The following is a 16,607-nucleotide window of genomic DNA, read 5'->3' on the forward strand; positions in this document are numbered from 1 at the left end:
GCCCTATGAACATAGTGACAGCCAGAAGCTTGAAACAACCTACATGTCCCACGACAGAAGAATGAATACAGAAAATGTGGTGCATTTACACAGTGGAATACTACTCAGCTATTAAGAGTGAGGGCATCTTGAGTTTTGCAGGCAAATGGATGGAACTAGAAAATATTATCCTGAGTGAGGTAACTCAGATCCAAAATGATATGCGTGGTATGTACTCACTAACAACTGGATATTAGCCAAAAAAAAAAAAAAGTATAGAATACCCAAGATAACAATCCATAGACCTCAAAAAGGTCAACAATGGGAGAGAGAAGAAAGCAATCACAAGTGAGAGGGAGGGAGGGACCTAGGAGGGAAAGTGAGGAAAGTGGGTGGGGGGGGAATTGACGGGGGCGGGGGAGGGGACGGGAACTTGATCTGATATTGAGTGAGGGAAAAGGACTGCAGCCCTGAGGGACAGCAGAAAGAATGGACACAGGAAACCTCGGAGACAGGAGGTTGGTGGGACCCTCTAGAATGTACCAGAGACCTGGGAGATGAGAGACTCTCAGGACTCAAAGGGAGGGACCTTAGATGAAATGCCTGACAGTAAAGAGAGGGAACTTAAAAAGGCCACCTCCAGCAGGAAGACAGGACATCAAGTGAGGGATGGGGTTGCCATCTCACAGTCACAACCCGGACCCGTAATTGTTCCTGTCTGAAAGAATTACAGGGATGGAAATGGAGAGGAGCCTGATGAAAAGAAGGTCCAGTGACAGGCCCAAAGTGGGATCCAGCTCAAGGGGCAGTCCCAAGGCCTGCCACTATTACTGAGCTATGGAGAGCTCACAAAAAGGGACCTGCGTGACTGTACTCCAGAAGTCCCAAAAAGTAGCTGAAAGAGCCAGATGCAGATGCTTGCACCCAACCAATGGACAGAAGCAGCTGTTCCCCGTTGTTGAATCAGGGAAGGCTGAAAGAGACTGAGAAGAAGAGCAATCCTGAAGAATGACCAGCAGTCTCGATTAATCTGGATCCCTGAGATCTCTCAAACAGTGGACCACCAAACAGGCAGCATACACCAGCTGGTATGAGGCCCCCAACACACATACAGTAGAGAACTGCCAGGTGTGTGTTCATTCAGAGATGATACACCTAACCCTCAAGAGACTGGAGGCCCCAGGGAGTTTAGAAGTCAGGTACTGTGGCGAGTGGGGACATCCACGTGGAGACAGGGGGTGGGGAGGAAGTATGGGATGTGGAACAGTAGGAGGGTGGATGGTGGGGGGGGATAAAATACGAAGTAAAAATTTAATTAACTAATTAAAAAAATAAAATCCAGTGTGAGTTTTCACACAAATATTAAATTGATTATGGCCACCTGATTTTGTCTACATAGCTTCTGTAACACATGAATATTCTATTGCACATGCAAGAACAAATTCTCCATCCTTGATATTGTCTTTAGAACTGCTGAACTATTAGAAAATGCAAATTTTAGTCATTATCTCTAATCAATCATTCTTTAACAGTATGTTTCGTCATCATTGATATATCGTGAGAATGTTAGTTAGTAGAGAAATTAATTTGAAGTAGCAATAGGTTAATCAGTAAATTAGGAAAATCTCCTTGGGAGACCCTTAAGGAAGGGAGGGGGAAGTAGCAAATATTGTTTAAAATCAAGGATTTATTTATTTGTTTGTTTGTTTGTTTATATTGTAAACATTTCCCTTCATATACTATATCCTGATTATTATTTCCCCTCCCTCTACTTCTTTCAGCTCCTCACATTTTCCTTTCCATCTGCATCTACCCTCTTACTTTCTCATTAGAAAACAAACCGGATTCTAAGGGATACGAATAAAATAAAATAAAATAATGTAAACTAAAACCTAACACATTGGAAGAGGACAAAACAATCTAACAAAACGAAAATAGCCCAAGGCACAGGAAACAGATATAGACACATAGATATACCCATTTGTCCACACACTCAGGAATCAAAAAAAAAAAAAAAAAAAGCACTACACTGAAAGACATAATGAACACCAAAGGACTTGTAGAGTACAAAGAAACTATATATATACACACACACACACAATATATTGTGTGTGTGTGTGCAATAAAAAAGTAATATAAAAATTTTAAAAAGTAATATAAAATTTAAAATAAAAATAAATAAAAACTCTGACAGCATCATGAGACAGGGAACTTTCAAGGGTGCTACTAATTTCCTTTTCACTATGTATTGGTGAGAATGCCACCCTACACTTAATAATAGTTTCCCCAGTTAGGTTCTCTTGTAGAAAGCTAAATATTCACTTACAAATGGTTATCAATTGGAGATAGTTGATGGGTTAGGGATGTTGTCATGGGTTGTTCTCTTCTCCTTTTAGCTATAGAGCCCCATCTGTTCCATACCACTGCAAAAGCTGTGCATGCTGCCTCAGTCCCTGTAATTTCATCTGTGTATCAATTCTGTTAATATAGAAAGCATCATTTACTTGGTATTCTCTATCCCTTTGGTTCTTATACTCTTTTTCCCTCTTCTTCTGCAGCTCTCCCAAACACCGAGGTAAAGGGTTTGCCGGAAATATCCCATTTAATATTGCCCATGGTCTCTCATTCTTTGCATGTTGTTTGCCTCTGGGTTTGCATATTTGTTCCAATCTTCTGCTGGAGAATGTGTCTTCCCCAGGTACATTTGTATAGCAGAATGTCATTAGAAGTCATTTTTCTGCTCCTTTTTTTCCAGAATCATTTTAAGACCAAACTTCTAGGAAGTCTGTTCATGAATTCAGCTCTTATTATCAATATCTGTATTGTTTAACTACTAATTAACAAATTAATTTATTAACAAATTAATGCAGTTAATAATCATAATTGATGCTGTTCATGTAATACAAAATTGAACAGTATGGTATGTGAATTATAATCGAGTGCATCAAGGGAGTAGGAGAACTATGTGAGAAGATAGAAAGTGGTAAGTGTTTTAGGTCAGCGTGCCCATCAAGGGACAGCATCTGCACATTTGGTTGCATATCATCAGTTGATGGAACATTTAATTGACATGAGTATATATTATTTTACTTATTATCAGTTGGTCTCTTGAAACTATCAAGGTTATGTTCTTAATATGACTGTAACCTTCTAGAGTTTTGTGACTGATACTTATTTGGTGGTTTTTTACTGGACTACTTTGAACTGATTATTTTCAGAATTCAGAGATTGGCATTGATCTTTGAGACTCCTACTACAAATAAATGTAAACCCCTCAGAAGTGAAAGCAAATTATACCTGCATTTACCACCCTATCTGATTTTGTTCACTTACACTTTTGTCTACCTGCATTCTTCTGTCTTCTCTTTCCTTGCTGTTTCCATTTCTCCTGTATCTTTTCTCTTTCTTTTGTTAGTTGGTGGCTTTCTAGGGACCTGTATTTTAAGCCACAACTGATAAATTTGGTAAAATCTTTACATCCAAGAGAAATTACTTCTAGATGTTCCAAACGAGATAAAAGTCTGAAACTTGACCTTGATCTTGGAGATCAGGTACTCTAATTTCTCAATATGCCTCATAAATTCATTTCTTTTTCAGATCTTAAAAGGTTTCTCCAAACGCTGACACCATTGCATACACTAGCAAGATTGTGCTGATAGGACCCTGATATAGCACTCTCTAGTGAGACTACACCGGGCCTAGCAAACATATAAGTGGAAGCTCACAGTCAGCTATTGGATGGTTCACAGGGCCCCCAATGGAGGAGCTAGAGAAAATACCCAAGGAGCTAAAGGGATCTGCAACCCTATAGGTGGAACAACATTATGAACTAACCAGTACCTTGGAGCTCTTGACTCTAGCTGCATATGTATCAAAAGATGGCTTAGTTGGCTATTACTGGAATGAGAGGCCCATTGGACTTGCATACTTTATATGCCCAAGTACAGCGGAACGCCAGGGCCAAAAAGTAGGAATGGGTGGGTAGGGAAGTGGGGGGAGAAGGGTATGGGGGACTTTTGGGCTAGCATTGGAAATGTAATTGAGGAAAATACGTAATAAAAATATTTATAAAAAAAAAAAGGTTTCTTAGCTGGATACGGTCTCACCCACCTATAGTTCAGCACTCAGGGAGGCTGATATAAGAGGGCAGCTGCAAATTGAGAGCAGTCTAGGCTACACCCAGTCTTAAGGTATCCTGGATCACAGTCAGACCATGCTAAAAAAATAAATACTTACATAGATAAACACACACTTCTGCATGGGTAGGGAGATCTTGAATTTTCACTTTGTTTGAAAGTTTGTTAGCTGTTAGGATCAACTGATAACTTCCTAAATCCTCTTTCCAAAGAATTTTTAATCCTGATTATTATAGTCCCTATTTTTATTAGAATATATGGATTTCCTTGCAGTATCTGAGATCTAAACCAAGCCAGATATAAGTTTTAGAAAGACATAGATCTCCCTTGTAATATATAAGCCTTTAAAAACTTAACATAACACATGTTTATGTTTGCCTAATTTAATACATTATCCTTTCATTATTATATATCCCAAATATTTAGAGACTTCTATAAGATGCTACAAGAAGAGGACATCAAGGTGAGCTTTTGCTTTGTGTTGGTAAATTAAAAAGTGAAAAAGAAACTTCACTGCTCCTCTGAGGACCATCATTTGGAAATGCCACCATATGTTAACACCCAATCCACTTAAGAGCCTCTCTGTTTAGTGAAATGTCAGTGGTTGATTGGCTATGAAGATGTCATATAAAGATTCATGTATTTATAAGTCTCCAACTCTCATGCCTACGGGATAAATAAATGCTTCTAAGTAAATCCATTGTTTTGTTCCTAGACCATTCTGTAGAAAATAAAGCAACTTCTCCAGTTATATATATTTTCAAAATCTGTAGAATATTAGCTCTTTTCAAAGTCATATTTGATTCCTTGTGTTAATATCTAACGTTGGAATTTAGTTTTGGTATGGCCTCTAGATGATGTGAAGTTATTTTGATCCAGGTGGAAGTTAGGAGTATATTATGTTAAAAACACCTCAGACCAGTTCAGATATACTAAGTTAGATTTAAAATGTCTGTTATGGTGAGCTGAAGAGATGAATAAAGAGCTTTCCATATAAGCATGATGTTTTAGTTTGCTTCATATTGTTGTAATAAAACACTGTGACCAAAGCAATATTGGGGGAAGCATTATTTCATCTTATAAGTCACAGTCCTTCATGAAGAGAAGTCAGGGCAGGAAGTCAAGGCAGCCTGGAGGTGGGAGCTGAAATAGGGACTATGGAAGCCTGCTGCTTTCTGGCTTGCTCCTCATAGCCTGCCCAGCCTGCTTCATTTACTACCCAGAACCACCTGGTAGCAAGACTCAGGCTGAGCTGAGCCCTCCAATATCAATCATTAATCTAGTTTAGTCAGGAAACTGACCTAAAGACTTGTATGTAGGCAACCCAAGGGAGGAGAGATTTTCTTTTTTTCAACTAAGGTTCCATTCTCCAGATTACCATAGAGTATGTCAGACTGACAAAGCCTGACCAGTACACAGGAAGACTTTAGTTTCATTCCCCAAACATTTGGAAAATGGCAGGAATATCAGCACTTTTCAATAATACCAGTACCAGGGAGGCAGAGAAAGGTGAATTCTTGGGGTTCACTGGCAAGCCAACCTAGCATATTTTTCAAGATCCAAGTAAGAGACCCTGTTTCAAGTTAAAAAGTGGGAACCCTTCAAGAATTATATCTAAGGTTGAACTCTGATTTCACATGCATGTATAACTGTATGCATATGTATACATATAAACACACAAACACACATACACACCCACATACACACACCCAACTCAGGCCTTTAGTATGGTTGACAATTCATAACTTTTTAATTCAAAAGTTCTAATGTCTAAAATACACCCCCCTCAAGGTGTGTGTGAGTGTGTGTGTGTGTGTGTTTGTGTGTGTCTGTGTGTCCTGATTCTGACAATAATTGAAGAGTTGAGGCTGTCCATTTATATCAGTTACTTAAATTATAATATTTGGAAGTTGTTCTGGAATCCAAAGAATAAATAGTTCCTGACATAAGGATGGTTTGATAGAAGAGCCTTTAAGTTTACAGTGATGTGAACAGAATATGCATTTTGTTTAAACTGTGTTTAGATTTTGAGTTCCAACCTTCCTGCAAGGTAGTAGTCTGAGCAGTCATAGTGCCCAGTGAGCCCCTTGACTTCTAAAAGATACAACTGTGATTCTGGATTTCAGATGGTGTGTTAAATGCATTAAATGTACTTTCTACTCAGCATCTTTTCCCATTTGCCAGGGATGTGTCAGGATGTAACTCTCGGGTTTCTCCTTCATAGAGAGTCCATCAAATGATAAAGAACGCTAGAGATGTGCGCTTTCCTGCTTTACGCCTCACAAAGCAGAGGTAAACTTCTGCCTTGTAAGCAGCAACCTAAGGATAACAGGGGATTGTATGATTAAGCAGAATGCAGAAAGCAGAATGGAGACCTTCTCCTCAAACAAAAGTCGGCTGCTGAGAGGCACAGTGCTTCTGGAGGCTCATGCTATTCAATCTTCCTGAAAGCACATGCGAATGCATTAAAATACATCAGATCTATAGAGTCACAGGCCATTTTAAAAATAATTTTCTTCAAAAAAGTTGACATTAATTTTTAGGTCTTATACTAATAGAATTAGAAAATATTAACTAACTAATGCTAAAAAAAAACTGCGAATGCAGCTTCTACTGGTACCCAGTCACATCAGAACACCTACTGGATACTTTTGACCACAGCAACACAGATACTGTGAAATTAGTTTAGCAAAGTTAATTTAGGTTTGTAATAAAGGCCAGACTGGTACCACAGAACAGAAACATAGGAGGATACATGAGTTTTACTGAATCTCTGTTAATATACATATCTCCCTTGGGAGCTTAAGTTAGTAAATACAAGGACAAAAGTTTGTCTCTTATTGCCACTAAAGTCACTCATAAGACATTACTTTCATATCACACATGACAATTGACTGTTGTATAGGGACTCTTGTCCCCAGAGGAGAGACAGATAATGCATTGGAAAGAATGAGACCCTGTTGACCCTCTGCTGTGAAACAATTCGGCATATATCAGAAAGCAGAAATGACAATTTTTACACAGACTTTACTAAGTGAACTTCTCTTGAACCCATGGAAAATTTTAAATTTCATTGCAAGAAATTATAGCATCATCTCAGCAGCTCAAAATTTTCATTAAAACCTGAGCCCATGTTTCCCTTTAGAGCACTTATTTGGTGTTCTAATTAAAATGATCAGCTGTCATTTGGAATGCCCACCAATGAAACTAGTTGACCCTAATTTTAAAACCAAAATCCAAGAATGCTTGGGAGAGTTCCCCAGGGCTCAGTTCTGCAGTGCAATTGCTTTGACTTTAAGTTCAGTTACTGTAGCTAAAGCAACAATATATTTATGCTTGATCTTTGAAATAAAGGATCCCCACTTGTCTTTGGACCTACAGTTTTACTTCTGAGTCAGCTCAAAACATGTTTTTCCATATTATAATTTTCATTTTAACAGTTGCAATTCCAAATGTTAAATACAACTAACAAAATATTCTAGTTCTCACAAAGCAGGTGACAGAAAGTGGTATGCCACAATCCTGTAGAGGATCAAGATGAAAAAAGAGAAGAGGAAGAGGGGGAGGGGGAGAGGGGAAGGAGAGGGGGAGGGAGAGGGGAGAGGGAACCAGGCTGAGAAATGATTCCCTGGGTAAAGTTCATACAAAGCAAAGTTTGAGGACCTATGTTTAGATCTCTAGAACCTATATGAAACCAGACATGGTAGCATCTATCTGTAATCACAGTGTTAGTGTAAAAATATGGAATGTTGTGACAAGAGAATCCCGGGAAGCTCATTAGCTTCTGTAGCAATTAACAATGAATTGTCCTATCACAAATAAGCCAAAAGAAAGCATGAATAACTGGGGCTGTTCTATGATTGTGGCATTTGTGCGTCTGCACTCATGCTCACAAATGTACATGTGCACATACAACAAAGTTTCTGAAGAAAGAGAAAACAACATTTGAAAAACGTCTATTTTTATGTTTCATACTTTAAATGTCCCCTGAAAGTGTGCATATTTATGGGTTGGTAGTCGGCCTGTGTCACTACTTAGAGGTATGGGAAAATTTCTGGACATAAAGCCAGATTGGAGGAATTCATTCCTCAGATTATCCCTCCAAAGGCATCCAGAATCCTGGCTGCTTTCTCTCCCTCTGTTTACTGGCCTCTGATGGATGAATGGAATCACTCCACTACATGCTCTGCATAGTGTTTTGCTTCACCAAGCCATGAAGCAATACAGGCCAGTGACCCTGGCCTGAACCCTCTAGAACTCTGAGATAAAATGAATCACACTTTCTTCTATTAATGTTTTCTCAATAAGCTGATAAAAGCTGAGTAAACTATCATGTATGGAAAGGACACAGACATGCGCAAATATTACCGTATGCAACTCTCCAAAATAATTCCTTAAAAAGCAACATCATTGCATTCATCTTAGAAATTAGGAAAGTCCAATGCAGAAAGAATAGGTAATCTAGATACTTTCACAAGAACAGTGTTTGGCTCATACCTTGTGTCTTGAATTGAGATAAAACTGTGGAGCGTCTCTTCCTCCTTCCTTTATGGAGCAGCTGTCTTTGGAATCATTATATTCCTTTGGCTAATCATCTCATTTTTAGAATTGTAGTATTGAAACAAACAAAATCCAAAGAAGCGGTCTTCATCGTCATGCCCTGTGTCTCTCCCTTCCCTGGAGGATGAGCAAGACTTGCCTCTGCTACAGAGAGATCAGCACACACAATATGTGCCTTGGTAACTCGTCATACCATGTTAAAATCTGTGATGCTTGGTATTAAGTGGATGGCTTTGGAGTAGAAGGCTCAAAGGTCAGCTGCTTGTACGAAAAGTTACATGGGAAGGAGCTGGGATGCTCTGTGACCAAATGAAGGCAAAACACAGTGAAAACTCTGACCTTGGCCCAGTGAGTTTGGGACTGGATTCTTCACCAGCCTTGATGGAGGACCTTTTATTACAGCTTTGAAGTTCTGGATGTAGGTCAGTGGTAGAGCCTTGGATCAGTCCACACCAGGTCTTAGGGGTGGTTCTTAGCACTAAAAGCAAACAGCAAGCACATATGCAAGCAAATTAATACACAACTCTTCAGAGGATTTAGCTAAGCCACACCCAAGTACCATGTCAGTGAAAATTCTTATTCTTTTTTACATTTAACAAAAATTATATAACAGTGTTTCCCATTACAAAATGTGAAAGTGTAAGTTTATTTTAAGTGTTAGGAGCTCAACTTCAATTCATGGCCATTATTTCTTCTCAAATCCTCCAGTGGTTCACAAAAGGGCTATATCAGTTTCAAAGTTAATATCCAGATGTAGGAAAGATAGCAGCAAAAGACGGGGTCCTTCTTGCTTATATTCCCTTTATGAGTAAAGTTTCCTCAAATTTCTTTTAGAGGAAGCTCTTATATTTGAACTTCTTAGGCAGAATGAGGCTCTATGTTAACCTTCAGAGCTTTTATGGCCAAGAAAGTTAGGTCAAGTATCCATGATTGTTCACTCCAGTTGAGACAGGATATCCATTGAACTTAGTCAGGGTAAGGGAAAATGGGCATGCCATCCTTGGGTGTTAGTCCTACAGAGAGAAGAAGAAAGTAAAAGGTGATTGAAAGTTGGCAAAACAGGGTTCAAGGCAATAGCACTCTAATTGATCACTACAGAAACCCAGTCACCTAATGTTCTTGAAGCTTTCCTTTACGGACTCTGAAGTATACAACAGTAAATGGCATATACCATTGTAATCCCCACTAAACTGTAGTTCCTTTTGTTTAGAGGCACAGAGTTCATACAGATGCATTGGTATTCACCTAAGACTTGTTGTAGATGGCATTGGTGGTGCAGAGTATGGCTTTCCAGATACCAAAGAAACTAGATGGAATGCTTGCATGTTCCTGACACCCTAAAACTGCCTTATCCAACATGCAAGCCATGGCATATCTGTTTACTTCAATTTAAATACAAATAATTTATTATAGTTAAATGGAAAAATGTAATCTTCATCAATTTGGGCTACATTTATTTTTTTAACTGCAGAGTAAATAAGTAGCCAAATAAAGATAGAGAACATCTCTCACTGCAGGAAGTTCTTTCTAGCAGGTTGCAAACATTGTAGCTACACGGGCCCCTAAATAGCTATAAATATAGAAAGCACAGCACAAACCTAAGTTTAAAATATGAGAATTTTTGGCGATCATTTTTTTTGTCTTAATTACATCATTCTCAGGAATCAACGTCTTAGTCATATATGTTGTTCTTTCAAAAGATGGTGACACTGGGTGGTATTAGAAGCCTCAGGGTCTCCAGAATGTTATGAAAATTTAACAGAATTTCAACACAGCATCTCACAGGCACACACACTCCTATTCTAATACTACACTGCTTTCTAACTTCCAATATTCTGTCTCCCTCATAGAAATGTTAAAGCCAATTACAGTTTCCTTTACCTCCACATGCATGCATATCTTATAGCAGGGCCCTTCTGCACTCTTTAGCTTATTTTACTACCAGACATAAAAGATGGCAAAGCAAAATAGTATTTCCAGAGAATCTCAAAGAACAGTAGTGTTCTAGAACAATACTGCTAAGACCAGAGAGCGAGAGACATGTGAATTCTCAGCAGATTTCTACTGTACACCTGCTGTGGAAATTTCCTGAGCTCCTCCTGTGCAGGGAGCACTACAGCAGGAGCTAGGTGTCGCTCTCTGACAGTAAGCTCTAACTGGTAACTAGAAAACATTTGCAGGCAGCTTCTTCATTTCTACCCTTGGATTTGCACACCAATTACTGGAGACCATGGCTTTGGACTAAGTTCCAGCCCTCTTCCCTAGAAGACTAGACCTAGTGGGAGTCTGTCACATGAAATACAAAAACAAAACCTGACCTCAGAAATGGAATTCTTTTTAAAAATTGTGTTAAGTCACCTACTTTGACAAAGCAGCAGACTCAAGCCAACTGCTCAGAAGTGGCCTTATTTATCTGACTGAGCTGGTGGAAGAAGAAAGTTCCCTCTGCTATAATCCCCTAACAACAAAATCCTTGAAATGATCAGTTTCCTTAGAAATTCCACTTCTGCTTCCCCTCCTCCCTTACATAGACAGCCAGTGCCCTCTGCCCTGTTCATTAAGATACATGCTGTATTTTACACGGTAATTGTTGCCTACTTTGAGAATCACAGAAGTAAACAAAACAAGTAGATTTGTTAATATAATTTTGTTATAATGTTGTCTTTTGACAGATAAACTATCTACCATACATCCTGACTCTGGGATGGTGTATGATATGAGGTAATTATGGGATCTTCTCTCAGTTGGAATATGAGCTCAGACACAGAGTAAAAGGCAGGGGAGGCAGGATCTGATCTTGGAGTTCAGGGCCTTGGGGGCTATTTGCTCTCTTCTATCTCTAGTGTTTTAATCATGGTTCTATGTGAGCCTGGCTACTTCTTTCTCACATCTGGAGAAAACAGTGGAGGGATATTATCACATTGTCTCACCATTCCTTCTAGGGTCTTCTCATGTTCCTTTGCCCAGAGTGATGTACCAGTTTGAATGAAGATGCAAATGTAAGAGAATAAAAAGTGACAACATCGTTTGGTCTGAGCCCTGGCTTCTTAACAACCAAAGGAAGGCAGTGACACGTGTCAAATGAAGGCTGCAAAAATGCAGCTGGAAGCAAATAGTGAGGGATTAATGCTGTATTACTCTAGACTAGGAAACAATGGCCTTGCCCCTCATGGAATTTTCCTGAACCTACTCATGTGCTAGGCTTCTGGTCTGGAGAAGCTTGGGACATGTTGAGAGGATATCAGAACACTCTTTAGAAAGAGGCCAGAAGCAGTCAAGCAGACTCTAGGAGGGTTGCTTTCCTCCTCAACTATCCATCCACAGTCCTGTTTAATGAGTAGGAATGTCAAAACAAAATAATAGTGCAAATGATAAGAAAATAATAAAAAATGAAATGAGTTCATATGTAGTATATTAATGTCATTTTACTTTGCAGTATTATAATTAAAAGCAGGTGCGGAAAATCACCAGTAGATTTTGGGTCACGTTGGTGTATGTCACACTCATGGGATCATGAAGTCCAAATAACCTGAATAACAATGCAGGCAGCCAGACAGGGGAAAGGTGACCTAGCAGGTCATGGGCTCCTGCCATTATAAAGAGCTATGCTTCAGGCAACATTACACCACATTTTCCATTTTCTTTTCTGTCCGGAAAATTAATTAACCCTCTGTCCTATCTTGAAATATATATCTTCATAAGAACTTATTTTCAAAAGTTTAACAATAAATTGAGATAACAACTATAGTTATCCTGAAGGCTGCCAGGGATCATAGTCAAAAACTCCAAACAGCTGATGCTAGGAGGAGCCAAAGGGCACGTTTGTCTTGGCTCATGATCTTGCTGCAGGCTGCTTGAGGTCGCCAAATACATTTCTGTCAACAGGGAGAAACGATTATAACAGAACTCATGTTGGTCAGGAAGTGTGACCAGAGTGAGACCCAGAGGAAGTGCTCTCTTCACAGTGCACTCTGAAAATGTTTCCTGAACCTCTTTGTGATGATAGCAAAATCCCCACTCCATCCTCGGACTCACCTGTAAACCGCTGAGCTGGATAAAGGGGGAACTGAGCATACTCAGAACCCATGGAGCGATTGGGTGTGGGCAATATGCCTTTTTTCTCAATTAGTTGCTCTTTGTCTCCTGAGTACTAAGTCTTTTATTGCCTCTATTGTTTTTTTCCTTCCCAGACTTGCAGTGGACAGATCTCCTGGTTAGGACAGAGATTCGTGAAGTGCCATGTAAGTTAATGTTCTAATAAATCTTATGGAAGTCACCCTTGAGCTCTGGCTACCTTCCTGTATCTCTTAGGAACTTCATTGACATCAGAGCTTGTCTGTTAAGCCTGTGACCTTAAACACTGCTTTGCTCTGATCACCTAAAATACTGACCACACCATATTGCCCATGTGAAATTTAGGATCAAAATCAAATTGATAAAGCTGCTAATGAGTAGAATGGCTGGTGTGGAAAATGAACTTATGTGCTTTTTTAAGACTTGTTCCCTTTTACATAACTGACCGTTGGCAGCACCAGAGTTTGGGTCTTTGGGTTATGTCTTCTATTCTGTAAAATATTCTTACATTGTACCAAGTAGAAGAGGAGCCTGCCCCTGGATTGAACACTGACTCTAAATGTTAGAGTCATTAGGTCTGAGTGAGGTTAGGACTGTGTTTCTGCAATGTGATTCCAAGAGGTGGTTGTATGATCCTGGTACTACAATTTTAATGCCCAAACTTTAAAGAGCTATATAAAAGATGAATAACCCATGGTTAAGACTTGCTCAACAATGACTTGGGAATGTTTATTTATAGGAAAATTTGTTGTAAGTTGTGAAAGCTTGTTTCTCCCAGGACTTCCACTACATGAGGCCAAAGAGACATGGTGTGCCCTTCTGTTCATGTTGATACCCAAACTTGTTCTCAGGGAAGAGCTAGGGTAGAAACTTAACAACAAGCAATCCCACAAGTCCCATCCACCCTTGACAAAAAACAAACAAACAACCCCCCAAAACCCAAAACATTAATTATTAGCAGTTCATTATCATTGGCTCTGTCTATAACCATTGCCAACTGATAATTTATTTTCTATTTCTGTACATTTAAGTATTTTATATACATAGACTTTTGCAATACGTAGTCTTTGCTGATATATTCAAGGTTTATCCCTATAAAATGTATCAGTATTTTAATCATTTTTACCAGTGAATAATATGTAGCTATAACATATTTTGATTATCCACTCTTCCCTCCTACTATTCTGGAAAGAAACTACAAAGAGAACTTAAGACAAATTGAAATAATGTACATTGCTTTTGTCGTCATTACTTTTTCTGGCAGATTTGATAAAATGCTCTGACAAATCAGCTTAGGGGAGCCAAGAACTGTTTTGCCTCTCCATTCAAGATTCATGATAGAGAAGTCAGAATAGCAAAGGCTTGAGTGAGAGAATCACATTGCAATCACAGTCATACAGACAGAACAATGGATGCCCATGCTCAGCGCCCAGAGGATGGAGCCCCTAATAGTGACCGAGTCTTCTCACCTTGTTTAACCTAATCACCACCATCAGTCACAGTCATGCAAAGAGGCCCTACTCTGAGAATATGGTAGAGTTCCCATTCATCTCCAAATTTTTAAACAAAATGGTTCCTGCCTAAAGGAAATATGGGGACAAAATGTGGTACAGAGACCGAAGGAAAGAATATCCAGAGAGTGCCCCACCTCAGGGATTCATCCCACATACAGACCCCAAACCCAGACAATATTGCAGAGGCCAAGAATTGCTTGATGACAGGAGCCTGTTATAACTGTCTACTGAGAGGCTCTGTCAGAGCCTGAGAAATACAGAAGTGGATGGATATACACAGCCAACCACTGGACTGAGGATGGGAATGCCAATGGAGGAGTTAGAGAAAAGACTGAAGGAGATGAAGGGGTTTGCAACTCCATAGGAAGAACAACAGTATGAACATGCCTGGACTTCTCAGAGCTCCCAGAGACTAAGCCACTAACCAAAGAGTACACATGGAGGAACCCATGGCTCCAGCCACATATGCAGCAGAGATTGGCCTTGTCAGACATCAATTTGAGGAAAGGCTCCTGATCCTGTGAAGGCTCAATTCTCGAGTGTAGGAGAATGCCAGGGCAGTGAAGTGGGAGTGGGTGGGTAGGAGGGACAGCACCCTCATAGAAGCAGGGGGAGAGGGGATGGGATACAGGGGTTCTGGAGGGGGAACCAGGAAAATGGATAACATTTGAAATATAAATAGATAAAATATCCAATAAAAAAGTTTTCCCATATAAAAAGTTTTTCCCTTAAAAAAATCTTAAGAGACTACTTGGTTTATAAATAATACAGTTGTGAGCACATTAATATATCTAATACAAAGTGAGTGCCTCTGTGTGTGTGTGTGTGTGTGTGTGTGTGTGTATGTGTGTGTGTGAGTGTGTGTTGTGAGTGTGTATGTGTGTGCTTGTGTGTGTGTGTGAGTGTGTGCCTGTGTGTGTATGTGTGTGTGAGTGTGTGTGTGTTATAAAGCTGAGGATGACCTTGAACTTCTGATCTTCTTGCCCTTATTTCTCAAATCTGTAAGATAAAGGAAAGTGCCACCATCAAGCCTCCATCATGCCAACTGACCTATATCCTATCCCCTAAAGTTCATATTTAAAAACTTGATCTCTGAAATTATACTGCTTAGGTCAGATTCATCATTGAGTGATTAACTGGTTAACTTGTCTCTCCCAAAAATTTCATTGAGTGGTGCCATATTGCCAAATTGTTTTTTTTTTTTTTTTTTTACCATTTCTATTTTCTCAACTACAAATACCATCATTTGCTTTAAGAATTGCTGTATTTCAAGCACTTAAATATACCAACTAGTATTTTATCTATTTTAATCCATGATAAAATATCAAAATACCAGATTCCTCGTAGAGCAAAGGAATGAAGATATCAATTATCCTATTTTCCTTTGAGTTGAGACTAATACACACCATTGTCATTGTTATTTTTAGGCATCATATTCTCCTTGAACTGAGGGTACTCTTCACCTAATGGAAACATTGGAATAAGATAGCCATTCTACACAGAAAGTGTTCCTCCCCTCCCCCAAGTCAAAGATCAGACCTTTCTCTCCAAGTGCCATTAATTACAAACAAATAAACAGATAAACAAAAAAATCTTACATAAACAAACACAGCCAACTTCAACTGTAGTGCCCATTTTTGTTTGAATGAGAAATGTTCCCCACAGGCTGTATTTGAGCACTTGGTTCCCAGTTAGGGGCACTGTTGGCAAGGTTGTTGAACTTTTGCGAGGTAGAAGTTTGTGGGAAGACTCATGTCCCTGAGGATAGACTCTGAGGTTTTACAGCACAACTTCACATCCTGTCCTCTTTGTGTTTTCTGTGTGTGAAGGAAATGTGATCAGTCAACTTCCTAACTGTCAGCAGGACCTCATGCCTCTGTTGTCATGTCTTCCTGCTGTAATGGGCTGTATCCATACTGCAATAGTTTGCCAAAATCAACTTTCTCTCTTAACTTGTTCTTTGTCAGCATAGTTTATCACAGCAGCAGTGGTCCATTAAATACTGGCTATTAATAAATCACCAAGACTAAATTCAGGCCATCATCATATTTTCATGGCAAGTATTTATTGATGAAGACCTCTCTTCCTGCTTCATACTTTTATTAGTAAAAAGAACCTGATTACATTGCTAAAATTGGGGATCAACGGATGGATTCTGATGGGAAGAGAAGGAAAACCATATAACCCTTTTAAAGTCAGTTGGCCTTGTTTGTGCCTGTGATCCCAGAGCTACGGAGGAAAATCTAGCTAGCTTGTTGGGGCTTACCATTCACTCTAGCTAACTAGTAAGCTTCCAGTTCAGCATAAAGATCATATTTTAAAAAATAAACTTGGATAAGTTATG

This window comes from Mus caroli, chromosome 13, assembly GCF_900094665.2.
Source record: "Mus caroli chromosome 13, CAROLI_EIJ_v1.1, whole genome shotgun sequence".
In the NCBI taxonomy this organism is placed as follows: domain Eukaryota; kingdom Metazoa; phylum Chordata; class Mammalia; order Rodentia; family Muridae; genus Mus; species Mus caroli.